Source organism: Humulus lupulus, chromosome 4 (genome assembly GCF_963169125.1).
Source record: "Humulus lupulus chromosome 4, drHumLupu1.1, whole genome shotgun sequence".
Classification (NCBI taxonomy): domain Eukaryota; kingdom Viridiplantae; phylum Streptophyta; class Magnoliopsida; order Rosales; family Cannabaceae; genus Humulus; species Humulus lupulus.
In genome coordinates, this window is record NC_084796.1 from 18949501 (window position 1) to 18966458 (window position 16958).

The 16958-nt window shown below is 33.4% G+C and overlaps 1 pseudogene; it reads left to right on the top strand.

Moving 5' to 3' along the window:
• Nucleotides 1–456: 456 nt before the first annotated feature.
• On the top strand, nucleotides 457–2775 carry LOC133830114 (UPF0481 protein At3g47200-like; annotated as a pseudogene).
• Nucleotides 2776–16958: the final 14183 nt, after the last annotated feature.

Below are 16958 nucleotides of genomic sequence, written 5' to 3' on the forward strand. Positions count from 1 at the left end.
AATTAAACACTAAAAAATAGAATTAATAAATTAAACCATTTTTTATACATTAAAAAAAATAAAAATCATATTTAAAAACAATAAAATTACACACATGGCGATGACATGACTAAGACACATCAGCATGTAAAGAGCCATGTCAGCATTCCGTGTTGAAAGTTAACGGAAGTCTTTCTTTACATTAATGTGAATATTTCGAGGGGAATTTTTAACGACTTGAAAAAATTAGGGGGCACGATACGGTAGTGGTAATGGTTCGGGGTAAAAATCCTAAATAGCCTTTTTAAAAATTTGCATAGATTATAAAAAAAAAAATAGCACAAAAAACTATACACAAAGTGCAAATAAAAAAAGTTACACCAATACACTCTTTTTTGTTTTTTGAGTTAAACCAAAGAAATTTCCTAAAACATTATCCCTTCAAACAAGAAAAAACCATCCCCATATTAAGTTATTAACTATCTCATAGCTAACTTAAATGCTGGTTTCATCGTTTTCTTTGCAAGCTATTCTGAACAGTGAAAAGGGACCTTTCCTAAAATAATACAAAACTGACAAAAGGCTCTTCTGATCAACTTTGCCAATCTTCTCCCAAGCCTTGTGGTACTTAGAAACAGGTGAATGCTATATATTTTTCACTTCTCACTTCTTATATATAGTTACTTCTGTTCTTCACTCATTTTGATTTTAAATGCATTCTTTATCTGAAACTCGAAACCTTATTTGCCGAGGAAAAAAAACCCAGCTCAAAACTTCAGAAAAATAAATAAATTTTCAAACTTAGTATCTATATTTGTAATTTGTATCATAAGCATTACGGATCTAGAAATTCAGTTTAACGTTGGTGCGTTTAACTAGGGCAAAAAAAAGGAGATTTTAATTGAGCATCAGCGAGAATGGAGGATAAAATATTTGATATATGCATCAAAAAAGAATAATAGAGTAGTAGTTATGTTGGTTTTGAGATGTTCCTATCCTAGTTATTAGTTCTTTTTCAGGTGTCAGCCATCGTTCCCAACAAGGATAGATCACAAATGGAAAATAATGCTCCAAGCAGCATCCAAAACACATCAACTTCACTGATGTTGGAATTGGACAGCTTGCCTCCCTTATCATCAAACCATTGTATCTACAGAGTTCCCAAGCGACTAAGATGTGTGAATGAGAAGGCCTACACACCTCAGATAGTTTCCATAGGCCCGCTTCACCATGGTGACAAAAGTTTGGAAGCAATGGAGGAGCATAAGATGAGGCTCTTGCGTGATTATCTTAAACGCACACGTGTAGGCTTGGACACTTACATGAAGATCATAAAGGATAAAGAAAGAGAATTGCGCAGTTGTTATGCAGAATCTATTGAATTCTCAAGTGATGAATTTGTGAAGATTATTTTAGTAGATGCTGCATTCATCATTGAGCTCTTGTTAAGGTACAATAATATCAAAGGTGAGCCTGACTACATCTTTGACCGACCATGGATGATAGTCGACATTATTCCTGATTTGTTGTTGCTTGAGAATCAGGTGCCCTTCTTCATCCTTGAGGAGCTTTTTGACCAAGAAAGAATTTATGTTCATGGTGAGTCTTTCGATCACTAAGCTTTCCCGTAACTTCTTCAAAGATAGTTTAAACTTTGAGGGAATAAACGACAATTTGGAGCTATTCTCTTCTTCTAGAGTAGAGCATTTTGTTGATTTATTGAGAAAATTCTGTGTCTTTCCGCTGAAGCCAAAATCTGAAATGCAGTTGAAAACCTTCAACCTCCCAAGTCTAACAGAGTTACATCGAGCTGGTGTTAATTTCAAGGTGAGCACAAGCAAAAACTTGCTTGATATCCAATTTTCTAAAGGGATTTTAGAAATTCCAAAACAGTCAATAGATGACCATACAGAACTCACAATGAGAAACTTAGTTGCCTTTGAACAATGTCATTACACAGAGAAACACATAACTGGTTATGCTGTGCTTATGAACTGGCTTGTTAATACTCCTGAAGATGTGGATTTGCTTGTGAAATATGGAATTATTGATAATCAATTAGGGGACTGCAGCCAAGTAGCTACTATGATCAACAACCTCGGTGACGGGGCTTTCTTGAAAAGCAATAATTTCTATTTTTCTGAAATATTTGAACAACTCTCTGACTTTTGCAGAACCCCATGGCACAGACGTAAGGCCAACTTGAAACAAAACTACTTCCACTCACCTTGGGCAGGTCTTTCTGTGATTGCAGCTGTTTTTATCATCATCCTCACATTCACACAAACAGTTTTTTCAATTATCTCCACTCTTAAAGACTCACCTCCTCACTACTAGGTAATGTTACTTTTCATCTCAGGGTTTGGTCTATGAAAAGCCATAATAAGAATCAATAGTAATTCCATTTGATTTTGATGCTGCATTTTGTCATTGTAAGAATAGTAATATCAACTCAGAGACAAAACTGAAAGATTTGATAGAGGAATGGAAGGTTTAGAAAATTAGAGAAGGAAATGTTACATAGTATAAAGTGGGGGTTTAAGAGTTTACGAAACCTACTGCTTTGAATGCTTTTGATATCATTTCTCATTCAACTGGATTCAATCTATCTGGTTTGTTTACAGAAAAGGATGAGAGCAGAGTAGTACTTTAAATAAACATGTCCTTCCTCGTCGTAGTTGATCATGTCAAAATTAGAGGGCATTGCTCTGTGAAGACTTGGAACAATGAGAGAATTGGTGTAAAGAAATTCTGTATTGAATTCATAAATGATAATGTACAAAGGGAGTAAATATATATACAGAGTAGAAGCTGAGCTGAGCTATAACTAACTGAACAAGAAACTTACTACCCAACCGAATTACAGCTAAGCAATAGCTGAATACCGCTAGAAATACAATCAGGTACATTGACTTGTCTTAACATGCTCAACATCTGAGACTGAAAGTGAAAAACGGACAGGGGTTTCCTGAAAATGGAGGGATCAAAGGAAAACAGAAATGGCCAATTTTAATTCAAACTGAGATATATGAGTTCCACACCCCCTTTCACATGATTACAAAATAATAAAGGATAAGGATATAAGACCAGCTCTAAAAGACGTTGCCTTTTGGCATGGCGGGGCGAACAAAAGCAGCAACAACAATAGCAATAGTTTCTGCATAATTCATAGTTCTTAGCGTGCATCTTAATGGTTTATATATCTATTAATTTATACCTGTGTTCTGTACAACAACTACGTGTAGATAACAGAAATTATTTGTTTTAACTATTTTTTATTTTTTTAATATTAATTTTAACAAAATATTCTTATATTTAATAAAATAATTTTACATTTAATTGTAGTTTATAAACAGTTAAATAAAATAAAATAAATAATTAAATAATTAAAATAAAATATTTTATAATAATAATTATTTAAAAATAATAAATAATTAAATAAATTAAAATATGATATTTTTCGAATATTTTACAATGATAATTATTTTAAATAATAAATAATTAAACAAATTAAAATATTATATTTTTGAGATAATATCATATATTTTATAACTTAAATAAAATTTAATTAAACTTAAACTGACTTATTAGAATAATATCATATTAAACATATAATATAATCTACTGTGAATTAGCAATAAATTGTTTTTTTTAAATCTAGCAAGAAATTTAAATTTAAAATTTACGTATAATATTTAATATTACATTAAATATATAATATGTAATCTCTTGTTGTCTCTCTCAAATTCAAAAATTAGAACAAATATAAACTTAAACAAAAATAAATAAATTATTTAATTAAAATAGGATATTTATTTCAAAATTTATATGGCATTAATATAAATTTAATAAAAATAATTAATAAATTTTATAAATAAAGTTGATTGTATGTATATATAACGTGTGTTTGCTCATTTTCTTAACGGTTTTTTATACGTAGGTTGGCTGTCTCGACCTAATAGAGTTTTCAACAGACAAAATCTCATCGTTAATGAGTTGTAACATTTCACACTTGAGTTTGCGATACATTTCTCCTTTTTTTAAGTTCCAGTATTGAGTTTGATCATTTCAATTCCGGGATCTCAATACTTGATAGTATTATTTTTTTGTTGTCAAATTAATAAAACATAATCAAGAATAAAACAAAACCCAGAGATTTATATTGATTTAGCCAATATGGCTCACACCCAGTTTAAGCTCATTGACAAAGATTCCACCATCAATGGAATGAGATCAAATATCTTAGCCAATATAATTCATAAATATTGACCTTCTTCTCTTTCCAATTTTTTTTTTCGTTTAAAGAGTCATATTTATATTGAAAATCATCTGGATAGTTCACTTTATATATAAATTCATAATTGATTATATGTCTAACTTAAACCAAAACATGACAAAACGTGACAAGTACAACATGCTTTTAATTGATATATATATATATATATATTAGACAATTTTTCTATAGGGATTTCACTTTAAGTCCTACCGGTAGTGTTTCTCGACTCGTGAACAGTTTTCGGCGTGACTTTTTTTATGACCGTGTATATTGTAGCTATTTAGAGCGTCCTGCAAATTTTCAGAAAATTCCGAATAGTTTACAGTATCGAAAACTAGGCTCAAATATGTTGTTTTCCACGCGCATAAAAAAAATTAGTCACGTGTGCAACAACATGTTTGAACCTAGTTTTCGGTACTGTAAACTATTCGGAATTTTCTGAAAATTTGCAGGATGCTCTAAATAGCTACAATATACACGGTCATAAAAAAAAGGTCACGTCGAAAACTGTTCACAGGTTGAGAACACTGAGAGCCTACCGGTAGAGCTTAAAATGAAACCCCTACAGGAAAATTCTCATATATATATATATAATCATTCCGTCATCTCTTCACAATTTTAAATAAAATATTTTTTATTGTATTTTTTAACGTATATTTTAAAGTCTTAAAATTAGTTTTGTATTTATTAGAAGAGTAGATAACTATTTGATATCATCTGTTTTTGTAAAAAAGTATTATTTTGAAACCATGGGTTTAAAATAATGTTCTACCATATATTTTGAAATCGTATATATTTGATACCTTAAATTTAAATTTAATTAATAAAATTTTACCAATTTAATCAATCTGCTTTCAATTATATGAGTTCTAAATTGAAATTTAATTACTTAATTATATATAACTGATGACTGTTTAGTCGTAGTGACAAAATTTTATTTATCAAATCTGAGTCTATGATATCAAATATGTATGATTTTAAAATACAGGATAATATATGAGCATTATTGAAAAAGTACAAAAATGATACTTTGCAAAAATTCAAGGTACCAAATGAGTAAATTCCATTATTATAATTATCTTAAGTAAATTTATAAATTATTTTATAAATATTTTTGTGAATATTAATTAGATAAATATGTATATTTATTAGTTAGAGCACTCATAATGAGTGTCCTATTTCATCTTTTAAAATACCTCTCAAAACACATTTTTCTATTTTACCTCTAAGTTTTACATTATACCATACATTAGATTCTCTATTTTTTTTCTTCTTTATATCATTTAAATATTATATTTTCAAACATTTTTTATTCATTTAAAATGTTTTCTATAACTATTAATCTATATATTTTCCAACACCAATCTATATTTTTTTATTCTAATTATTAATATTATAAAATATATAATCAACTTACAAATATGTCATATTTTATATGAAGTATATGTAATGTTGTGCTAAAATAAAAATAAAATATATTAAAAGATTAGGGGAAGTTTGTGGTGCGGGTGTTAAAAACGTCCCCACCCGTGGGAACCTTTTTTTGTAACCTGATTGGGTTTTATATTGATGGGAACTTCTTAATAAAATAGGCATGGGTGTATTGGGTATTATTTTTTCTCATCCCCACCTGAATAAAATAAAAATCTAACAAACACACCCATGTAAGAACCACCTTCGGCGTTCACCCACCCCCGACAAGAACCCACCACGCCAGTGCCTTGAAATGAGCTTCAGAACGGAGGGCAAGATCTGGGTTCTAAGTTCTGGGTTTTGGGCGAGATCTCGGAAATCTTGGAGGCTCCTCCATCGTCAAGTTCGGCGTTCCCCCACCCCCGACAAGAACCCACGACGCCAGTGCCTTGAAAGGAGCTTCAGAACAGAGTGCAAGATCTGGGTTCTAAGTTCTAGGTTTTGGGCGAGATCTCGGACATCTTGGAGGGTCCTCCATCGTCAAGTTCTGGGTTTCGAAGCTCCTCCATCGTCAAGCATTTGCACAGTCATTTCTGCCTATAGCCATTTCTGCGCTCCAACCAAAGTCACTTTCCCTGGTTAGTATGAAATTTTTTGGTTAGTATGAAATATACTGCAGTTCTATATTGGAGGGCTGTGTTTAGGGTGTATGAAATTGGGGATTAATTATTTTTATTGTTAATGGATCTTCATTTTTAGGGTGTAGTTAATTTTTTCTTTGTTATCAGTTTTTTATTTGTGAAGGTTGAATTGAATGTCATATTTGTGATTGTGTCAGTTTTCTTTGGTATTTGGATGTATGTTTTAACTCTGAACTCCAAAGTTTTCAAATTTTTTGTCTTCATTTTAGTAAATGTTTTAGTGAATATGTTTGATTTTTTGTAGTTGATAGATAGTCCTATAATTGGATGAAAGTTGTTATTTTGTTTGAAATTGTACTTGATTTACTTGTCGATGAAAGGCTTAGTGACTTGAACTGTCCTTTTCTGGAGAAAAATAAGGTTGTTTAAGCAAGAACATGTTTATGGCTAGTGATGTTTAAGCAAGAACATGTTTAAGCAAGAGCTGTCATTTTGTAGTGTTTTTTATGAAATTGTCATTGGAGAAAGGGGCAATTTGATTCCAACTGCATTTTCGATTAACCTTGAAATTGAGCTGTTGTATGGCTATTTTGTTTGCATATCCTTGGTAAAACTTGAAACCTGTGTGTTTGAAAATATAAGCATAAATAATTTGCCCCGTTATAAATCTTGATTGTTTATGACTTTGCACTGTTATAAAATTGATCAAGTATAATATATGTTATTTGTTAGGCTTTATTGGTTTCATTTGAGCTTATCATTTTGTATAAGGTTTTTCCCTTGGATTTAATTTCTTTGGAGATAATTTTGATGGAGATTTAGTGGGTTGTAGAAGTCTTTGCATATGCAATGCTTATTAAATTCCCTAACATTATAGGTTATGGTGTGTATTGGTGATTTCGATATTCCCTAACATTTTCAGTTTCTATTCTTCATCTCTTAAGCATCTCATACTTGAGTTCTTCTTGATTTGCAAATCACGGTCATATTTTTTGTTTTTCTGCTGGGTTGAAGGGTGAACAAGCGAGAGGTCTTAAAGGCACCTGAAGCACTCTTCCAGGGTAGAAGCTTGTCGTTTAATTATGTTATGCTTCAATAAATTTTGATTGCCACATATTTCACTTTGTTTGTTGAAATTGTAAATCTTGTTGTGGTAATTTGACATGGTTTGGATTTCCATACATGGGTATGTATGCAATGCAAAGTCAATAGTAATTAAAGAAAAGAAAATTAAAGTAAAATATTTCATAGACATTGTTTGCGATAGTCTTTATTTATGTAGTGTATGATATTATCCTAAAAAATTGTTTGGATATTTCTCTTGTGGGGACTTTAAAATAGCCCCCACCAATGCAGACTTTTATAATATACAATATATTTGTATTGGATGGTTGATTCTTGATTACACTTAAGTTATTGTGCACTTGGGCAGAAAAGAGTATTTTTCGAAATTTTGTTGGTCTTTTTTCGTAAGTCTGTACATGTATGTAGTGTAGAAGTGAACCCTAACTTTAGGGTTTGGTGTTTCGAATAGAGAAAGAAAGAAGGAGAACAAACATAGAAAGAAGGAGGCTTGGCAATATACGGGTGGGGTTCATTCGAAGAGGGAGGTGAGATTTTTTGTTTCTACATCTGTAGCTTCGTTTGAGATTGATTGTTTGGTTTTACGAAATTAGATTTTAACACATATAAGTGATCTCTAAACTGAAGCCCTAAACCTAGTAGTTGGATGGTTTTGTGGTATAGCATTAAATTAAATTCAAATTGATTTTGAATGATGTGGGAATTTGTTCAGTAATGTTTATTTTTTTGGGATTAACAAAGATGGGTGTGGTTTTACAGTTTTTGGCGAGAATTAATTTTGTTGTATATGTATTAGGATGGAAGGTACGGTTCTGAAATACATATGGAGTTGTGTGGAAAGACTGCGGGACGATTATAAGGAGGTGAGGGAGGACTTGCGGGTCATACATCAGGACTTGCGTTCTTTACTAGATAATTGCAAACGCAGAGAGGAGGACCAAAAAGTTTATCAACTTAAGATGGTGGATAGATTCGAATCAAAATCTGATGATGCTGATCCATCGTATTTCAAACCAATTGGTAACTTTAACTCGTGTGATGTATATAAGGGTGATAGGATGAAAGGTTGTGTAGAGAAGAGTAAGGCAGATGATGGAGAGGTTGAGTTGAATAAGTCAAAAGGTAGTATGGCTGATTGTAAATGACCCACTTCTTCTTTGGTAAAAGGTGTTAAATGTGGCGTGGAGAGTTCTATTAAGTTAGGCAGTAAAACAGAGAGATTCATAGGTAGTATGGATGATATTTGTGGAAGTAATCAAAAGTTGAAGTTTGATGATTCAGTGTTTAAGGCATCAAAGCAGTTTGGGGAAACTTTATTGCAGCGTGAGCAGTCTATGAAAGTAAGATAGTAATGAATTGTTCTTTATTTTTTAGTTATTATGTTGTTAAGTATGCAATACTGTTATTATTTCTAATATGGTCTTTGTCTGTTGAATATTTAGAAGCCAAGTGAGTGTTTGATAAAACCTGGGATAAGCTTTTGAGATGTTAATGCTGCAAGCAAGAGTCGGAGACGCACCGTAAGTGGTGGTGGTGGTGGTGGTGGCAGTGGAGTTAGAGGGAAAATACATGTGTTCTTATATTGTCATTTGATATGTGATTTTGTTGGTGACAATTAATGGAAATGGTAGTGTAAATTGAACAGTTACAGAGTAATTCAGATTCAAGTGGAGGCAGAGTTGGGAGCAATTCTGAGTCAAGATCACGTTTAGTTGGGAGTAATTCTGACTCAATTTCACGTAGAGTTGGCACGCATAATTGCGATACTATGCAACTCCAGGATATCGGGCCATTTAAGATATCCCTGCCATCTTTTGATGTTGACATTGCAGCATTAGTGGAGTATGTTTTTAACGAGAAATTACCGAAGGAGTAAGTTGTTAGTGTGTGGTTGTTTGATGAGACTGAAATTCTTCCGTCTGGATTTATTTTTTATTTTTTAAATAAAAAATTATTGGTAAATTACTGTTTACATTATTTTTCTATTTATGTGATTTAGTGAGGTAGTTGTGGACACTAAATTTAATTACCTGACGAGGAGAATAATTAGATCACTGTCACCCGGTGTCATGGTTTTGGGGGAGGTGGGAGTTATATATATATATATATATAAATTTTTGGATATTTTTTTTTAGCTGCACTAAGATTGTTTATATTGATTATTCATGTTATGTTTGGTGTTGATGGCATAGATTTTGAATGTAATGTGTGAGATGAACACATGCACAGAGTTGCAAGTTTCCATGTCAATGGAGTGTCGATCAGCCTGGTATTTGAATACTCGTGTGTCGGTATGGGTTCTTATATTGATTGTATGTTATAATTTTAATCATATCTTCTTTTTCTAACGAGGATTATGTTTTTCTTTATTTGAACTTAGTTATCTGTGATTAGTAGACAAACCATTTACCCTGATAATGGAAAGGAGACGTGTGCTCGACGATTTTTTATCGGAGATCTAGCTTATTGTAAACGGGTATGTACTGATGGATATTCATAGATATTGTTTTTGTTGAGTTTTTATCTTGTTTAGAAAGTAAATTTTTATGGATATAACATGATTTTTCAGATTTATATTCTCATTCACAACGAAAACCTACTGCATTGGTTGTTATTTATAGTTCGGGTGGATGAGACAGTTGTAGAAATTTGTGATTCATTGCTGCAGAGGGGGTTTGAATCAAGTGGAGTTGCTTTTGTGAAGGTCGTGGTGAGTATTAGAATAGCTAGTAGTTACTGATAATATTTTGTTCAACAAGTTATAGTGTGTATTGCTTACTATAAATTTTTGGAAGGTGATGTTATTTGTTTTATGGTTTTGTGCTGAATACAAAATTTTAGAAGATAGTTCATTCATATTTTAGTTACTCTAAATTTCTTATAACCTTTAATATGATTTATTTAATCTCTTTTGTTTTTATTAAGGGGATAAGTTTAGATGATTAAATTGAAATTTTTATTATTTTGTGAGTAGAAAATTTTAGAATTTATTTCATTTGTGTTGTTGAGATGAAAAGTTTGGAAGTGCATATATAATTTTAATTTTTCTTTTTTTGCTAGGCAGATTTAGAAGATGAATTTTTTATTTGTTTTGTTTTTGGGCTTTAGACGTAGAAATATTTTTTATTTGGTACTTAGGCTTGGAAATGATAGTTGAGAAGCTAAGTGTGTGTTTTGGTTATTAAATTTAGATGAAGAAGTTGGACTCTCTGCTAGCGGAAGACATAGCAAGGATTAATCCACAATGGGGGTCTTTCTGTAACTTTCAAGTTAGAATTAACACTGGTATTGTCCAACAAACGAATGGATATGACTGCGGGATCCATGTGATGACATTGATGGACTAGCATCCAGGATCATATTTTAAACATTGTGTTGTTAGTATCTTCGCTTATTTTATTCATTTTATTTTAGGTTGCTTGATTTAGTACTATTCCCTAAAACTGTTACGATCATCATTTATAAATTTTGTAATAGTATTAAGTAATGTTGTTTTGTTTTAGTTTGATTCTGACAATGATAGGGCTCGTGTGGTCGTTGGTCTTCTCACATCTAGACACAACAAAGTTCGTGATGAAGTTAAGAATGCAGCCACTACGTGGAAGTAGGAGAAGGTTGTTGGTGAAATCCTTGGGAAATTGTTGTAGTTTATTTACTCGATTAGTTTGTTGTAATGTGTGAGAGGAATACTATTACATTTTGGCAAAATGTTTTTTTTGTGGTTGTTCGTCTACCTAATGTACATAATTTTTTGGAGATGAGACGTGTTTGTTCAAACTAAGTAGTACTTGAGAGTTGAATGTTGTTTATATGAAGTTGGAACTTAATTAGAACATCATTTTGTAAATTTTTTATATAACTATAGTTGTGCGGATTATTTTACCTTCATTAGTGAAAAATGCAGGTTTTGATACTTTCATTCCCATTTATATTTGAATTTTGATGGAATTGTTTAACTTCTTTGTGTAATTCCATTTATTAAGCATTACCTATATGATTTGATCTGATTTGCAAAATTTTTATGTTTCATTTTAATATACTAGTTATACATAATAAGGCAATGTTATTTTGAGAGGGAAGGTTTAAAGATATGGATTGATTAGTGTGAGGCTTTGTGAACCTTGTATTAAAATTTAATAAAGGAATAGTAGAAAAATTATGTGATTTAATGGACGATGAGGGGAAGTTTATACATATACATAAATATCAAAGTCAGTACCTAATTTTGTATACTCCCACCATGCGTATTATGCTTACACTTGTGTCAATTTATGTGTTCGGAACTTTCCGAAATTTTGAACTTAATATATATTGGAATATATGAAGCATAGAGTGGGTTTTCAATAAATAAAAATTAATTCTTCTCTCCCACCTAATTATCCAAGATTTAAAACGATGAATTTCAGACATTATATTCCCAACCTCAAGAAGATAGTTTCAATAACAATATGGAGGTTCCCACCACTTAAAGGCAGAACTCATATCATCTGTTGCAGAGTAACTCAAATTTTCTTCTGTATAGCTATGCACTTTGTTCGTACAATCTGGTGTGAAAGGTTGTCGGTGAGTAGGTGCGTTGAAGTCTTCACTTTCCGAATTATGGTAGATAGTGTGTATTTCCCTGTCATCCATATCCTCTGTTCCATATAGATATTCGTCTTGTTCGTGTGGTTCAGAATTGTCAGAGCCCCCGTTCTTGTGACCATTTTTCTTTCTTTGTAGACATGTAGACTTGTTGTGTCCTTTTTTTTTTGCAAATACTACACTTTCGGGCTACTCCGCCGTTTGACCCTCTCATCTTAGCTGTGCCTTTATTCTTACTCAAATAAGGATCCAATATGTTGAAGTCTGATTGACGATGTAAAGGAAGCTTGTCCTTGGAACCTTCTTCCCCAATTTGGAGGTTGTTTCTTAATTGTGCGCAAATTCTATCAATCTCATAGTTTGCTATTTCGTATGCATAATGAGTCCTCGATCCCAGGTAAGTGAGTTCAGTCATTTTGCTAGTAATGCCACCAAACCTTGCTCTCTCTTCTGCATCTGTGTCTTGATATCTTGCATAGGAATCGTTTTCCACATCAGAAAGTTGTGTAGCGTCAATCGTCCACTGTGTTAGGATTAGTGATTTAGGCATTTGTGTGATACGTAGGTGCTTAATTGCTGCAAAAATATGCCGACAAGGTATGCCAAAGGAAAGAAAATACTGGCACTCACAAGCAAATAATTGACGATCGTCTGTGACATAGACTGACCTCCGTATTCCTGGGTGAGGATACTTCTCCAGCTTCAATATCATTGCATCATCCTCTACGTCAGTAGTTGCAACGGTGTAGTTTCCTTCTTTGGACATCTACTTCCTTACTCTGAAGAACATGTTCCTCATGTAAATTATCGACAACTCCTCCTCTATGTTGTGCAAATTTGTCTTGCCTAATTGTGGGATTGTGTGCAAGGATTCATACTCGTCTTTAGCCTCTCGTTGTTGTACCCATGAAAGTGACATGTCAAGAGCTCTAACAAACTCATACATCTTCATATGTTGATTGACCTTCTTCTTCAAGACAACATTAATACCCTCGCTCCTTTGGGTTGTTGTCATTCCGCAAAAAAAAATTCCCCTCAAGAAGGTTTCTGCCCAACTCTTTCTTGATTTATAAAGACTTGCGAGTTATCTTCCACATCAAAGTGAGTGAGCAATGCTGCCCACCTTCTTTCAAATTCCTCCTCGGTGTAATATCTAAACACTAAATTAGTTAGTTCCTTCCCGAATGATGGGTCTTTTGTGTGAGAAATGGCATTGTTGTGTATATGCCAATAACATAGCCGATGTGTGACATTAGGCATCAACTCTTTTAGTGTTTCTTCAATGGCAGGATCTCCATCGGTGACAACTGTTATCGGTAGCACACCTTTCAGACAAGCCAAGAAGGCCCTCGTTGCCCACATGTAGCTAGCAGTGGATTCATTGTCAAGGATTGCGAAACCAAGTATACAAGTCTGAAAGTTGTTATTAATACCAACCCAAATCAACAAAGGCTTACCAAAGCTATTTGTCTTATATGTAGAATCAAAGGCAATTGCGTGTCCATATCTTTCATAATCCGACCTTGATTTTGCATCTGCCCAGAACAAGTGAAGTAATCTCTTGCCTTTATCATAAGCAAATAAACCATAGAAACCTGGATCATGGTCTGCTTTGTGCTCCAAATACCCTAAGGCTCTGCCAGCATCCGACCCCTTAAAGCCAATAGTTGAAGCCGATGACATTCGATTGTATAGGTCTTTGATTGTAAATGGGGTCTTATCATATCCGCCGACTAGCTCTTCCATGTATGACATAATGTGGCATGTTCTAATGCCAGATTTCTTCATACAATTTGCCTTCTGAAGACAGCCAGGTGATACCACTCTATTTGACCATAGATACTGCTTGTGACGATCACTTGCTAACGAGTGTGAATGAAATGGGAAAAAAATATTTGCATATCCAGTTACCCCTCTTTCTGTTAAGGATAACTCGAAAAGTCACATTGCACCCACATTGGGTGATGGCCTTTGGTTCCCTCACTCTATCAAGCCTTGATGTATGCTGTTCAGACCTACTTCCCTGCCTTGATCAGACCCACTCTCTCAAACGAACGTTACCTCGAATATTTGTATGCATGTGGCCCTTACGAATACTAAACCCCACTACCTTTGCGTACTCATATATGAATTCTTCTGCCATAAGAAGTGTAGCAAAAGCATGACCGACCATGTTATCCATTGTCAAATTGGTGGCCGCTGCATGTATACCGCACTTTAGAAATATCCCATGGTTGGACAATCCTTCATCATTTGATATCTGCATGCCCCCTTCATTAGTTATGTTCTCTTGTGTTTTAAGTGCCTCATTTACTTTGTCACCATCAATAGGCCCCCCCTGGCGTACATCTTCCACTTCTTGCTCTTCACATGTCTCATTTTCTCCACTAGAGTCACTGCTAAAGAGGTCCTGCACCTCCAATTCTGCTTCCCAGTACTCCATAAAAAAGGTATAACCTTGTTTGAAAAAGGCAGAATATGATATTGCATTTGTAAAATGACATCTATGGTTGGAGAGAATATTACGACTACAACATAGAAACAGAGTTCAAGGTTGGCTTAGGTAATCTTACACTCATTATCATGTCTCGAAAATCAATAAAACTTCTATATCCCACCCAAGAGTTGGTTGTGGAAAAATAAGCTACGTACACATTTCTATAGCAGGAAAATGGTAGATAACCTTACACTGTCCACTAAAATGGGTAATCCAACTTCTTGTTCTTAAAAGTTGGAGGGCGGAGATCTCAGGTTGTACATCTGCCTTCATATTATCCTGATAATAATTTAAACTACCCACATATGTTGGTATGAACATATTACAACCCTATTAACAGGCTAAAATATGATGGGGAGGTATTTCTAGTGAAGTTGTTATTTTTCATATTTTTTTAACAAGCCACACTAAAACAAATACACAGGAGACATGGAGAAATCTTAACAAAAATTATAACATAAGAAATTTTACCTCTCCGGTAATGGAAATCTTTAGAGGTGTCCGGAGATGGGGGAATATAAAATGCAACCACCTCCTCAGGAAAATAGTCCCCTGGCAACAGGTGAACGTAGTCTTGCCTAATAGATGGAAAATGATACTCAGTAAATCATGTAACAATATCATAAACAGGGCACCACCAACACAACAACTCCATTGAACAAGACAATAAATATCTTCAAGTCAGGGGCATTTTGCTGTTATAAGAGTTAAATTTGGACAAAAACATTTTGACTCACCCAAAAATTGAAGACCAAATATTGAAGCACATGTGTTAGATATTGTGTTTCCCTTTTGGGGATGTTCAAATGTATTGACATTCATTTATAAAAGTCAATTTGTCTGCACAACTTGTTGCAAATGGTAGGTTGTCGTGTAGGGATAATAAAGAAGCCTCAGTTAGATCAGAGTTGTTCTGTGTTGCTCTAATTTTTGCACCAACCAATAAAGTTCTCAGTTTTTCTAATGCGAAGCAATAAATGATAGTTTATCCATTGTGGAGGAGCATATTGTGTGTGTAAAATTTTAAATACTGTGGATAAATTTATGTTGTGTATTTCTTTTTTTATTTTAAATTTAACCTTCGGCAATTGAAGATAAATTTGCCAAAATGGCATTCTGAAATAGTGAATTTAGCAAAAATGACTTTTTCATTTGTTTTTTTGTTTTTTTTTTAATTTCTACTTTTTCTTAAAAAAAATGGATGATGTGTCAATCGCCTTGCATTATGATCTTCTCCAATCCTGGTTTATATGGTAGATTCATAAACATTCAGTTCAAATTTCTACACAGAACCATTGACCCAATACATACGTACAAGTCGAATTCCAACTAACTTCTTTAGTGCGGGGTGATTCAATCACAATTATTTATTAAGATATTATAATATTATGGATAAATTTTTACCCTTGATCCAATGATGGTACACCAAAGTCACATTCATTCCTAAAATTATATACATGTCAACAATTATACATCTGGGAAGCTTATAAGCACGTCACAAATTATTTTGATTTGGTAGGAAGTATCCGACCAATTTTACTTTGTACAATTCTGAATACATATTTAAATGTTACAACCACCCTTCTTAAATAAGTTTTTATAATTTAATTAGCTTGGGAGCTTCTGAATTGTATACGTGCCATTACCAGTTACAATAGTTCCCCTGCCAAAAATGTAAATTTCAGTTTACATAACTGACATATGCATTCAACGTTTATGGAACACTTTAATCCTCGGATGATGTTTTTTTTGAGAGATTAACAAAATACATAGTTACCACAGGAGTTACAAATATTGATAAGCATTTGAAATACTAGAGTTAGGAGTTAAAAAATCAGTTAGTACCCATGGCGGATTCCTCTGACTCTCTGCCTCCACTCAGTCCAGCTCCAAGCTCGGTATGACGTTTTTCTATTGAATCCACCTTCACATCCACAAAAGCTTCAGATTGCACGACGCCCTCTCTTTCTCCACCACGTAATGATCCTGGAATCCTGGAAATATTATTAATGTTACAACTACAGCAACATGAAGCTAGGTGCATATTCCATTCTACGTTACCCTCGAGAGACGAAATCTTCTTCTTCAACGATTCAATCTTTTGTTCTTGTTTCTGACGGAATAAATTCCCACATTTTATCTCGAAAGATAGATCCTGAACCTCTTGCCTCAACTCGTTAATGGTTCTCAAAGGGTCGACTGGAACCTCCATCAACTTAACACAGTCGACCACCTCCGAATCCGGCGTTGAAGGTCTTTGAGTGCGGTCAACAGGGAAAACCTCCAAGTTGCATGAATCCACGGATGAGTCAGAGTCCATTTCCAAACGCGCAATAAATCGTTGATAAACTTAACTGTAAAGTTTTAAAGTGTACTGCAAATTATATTTTGGAGGGCCAAAAATATGAATGAAAGAGGAGTTGAGGACTTTTACAGTCTGGGTCGTTTAAATTTAAATTGTAATTTTTTTGAATGGTTTAAGGGC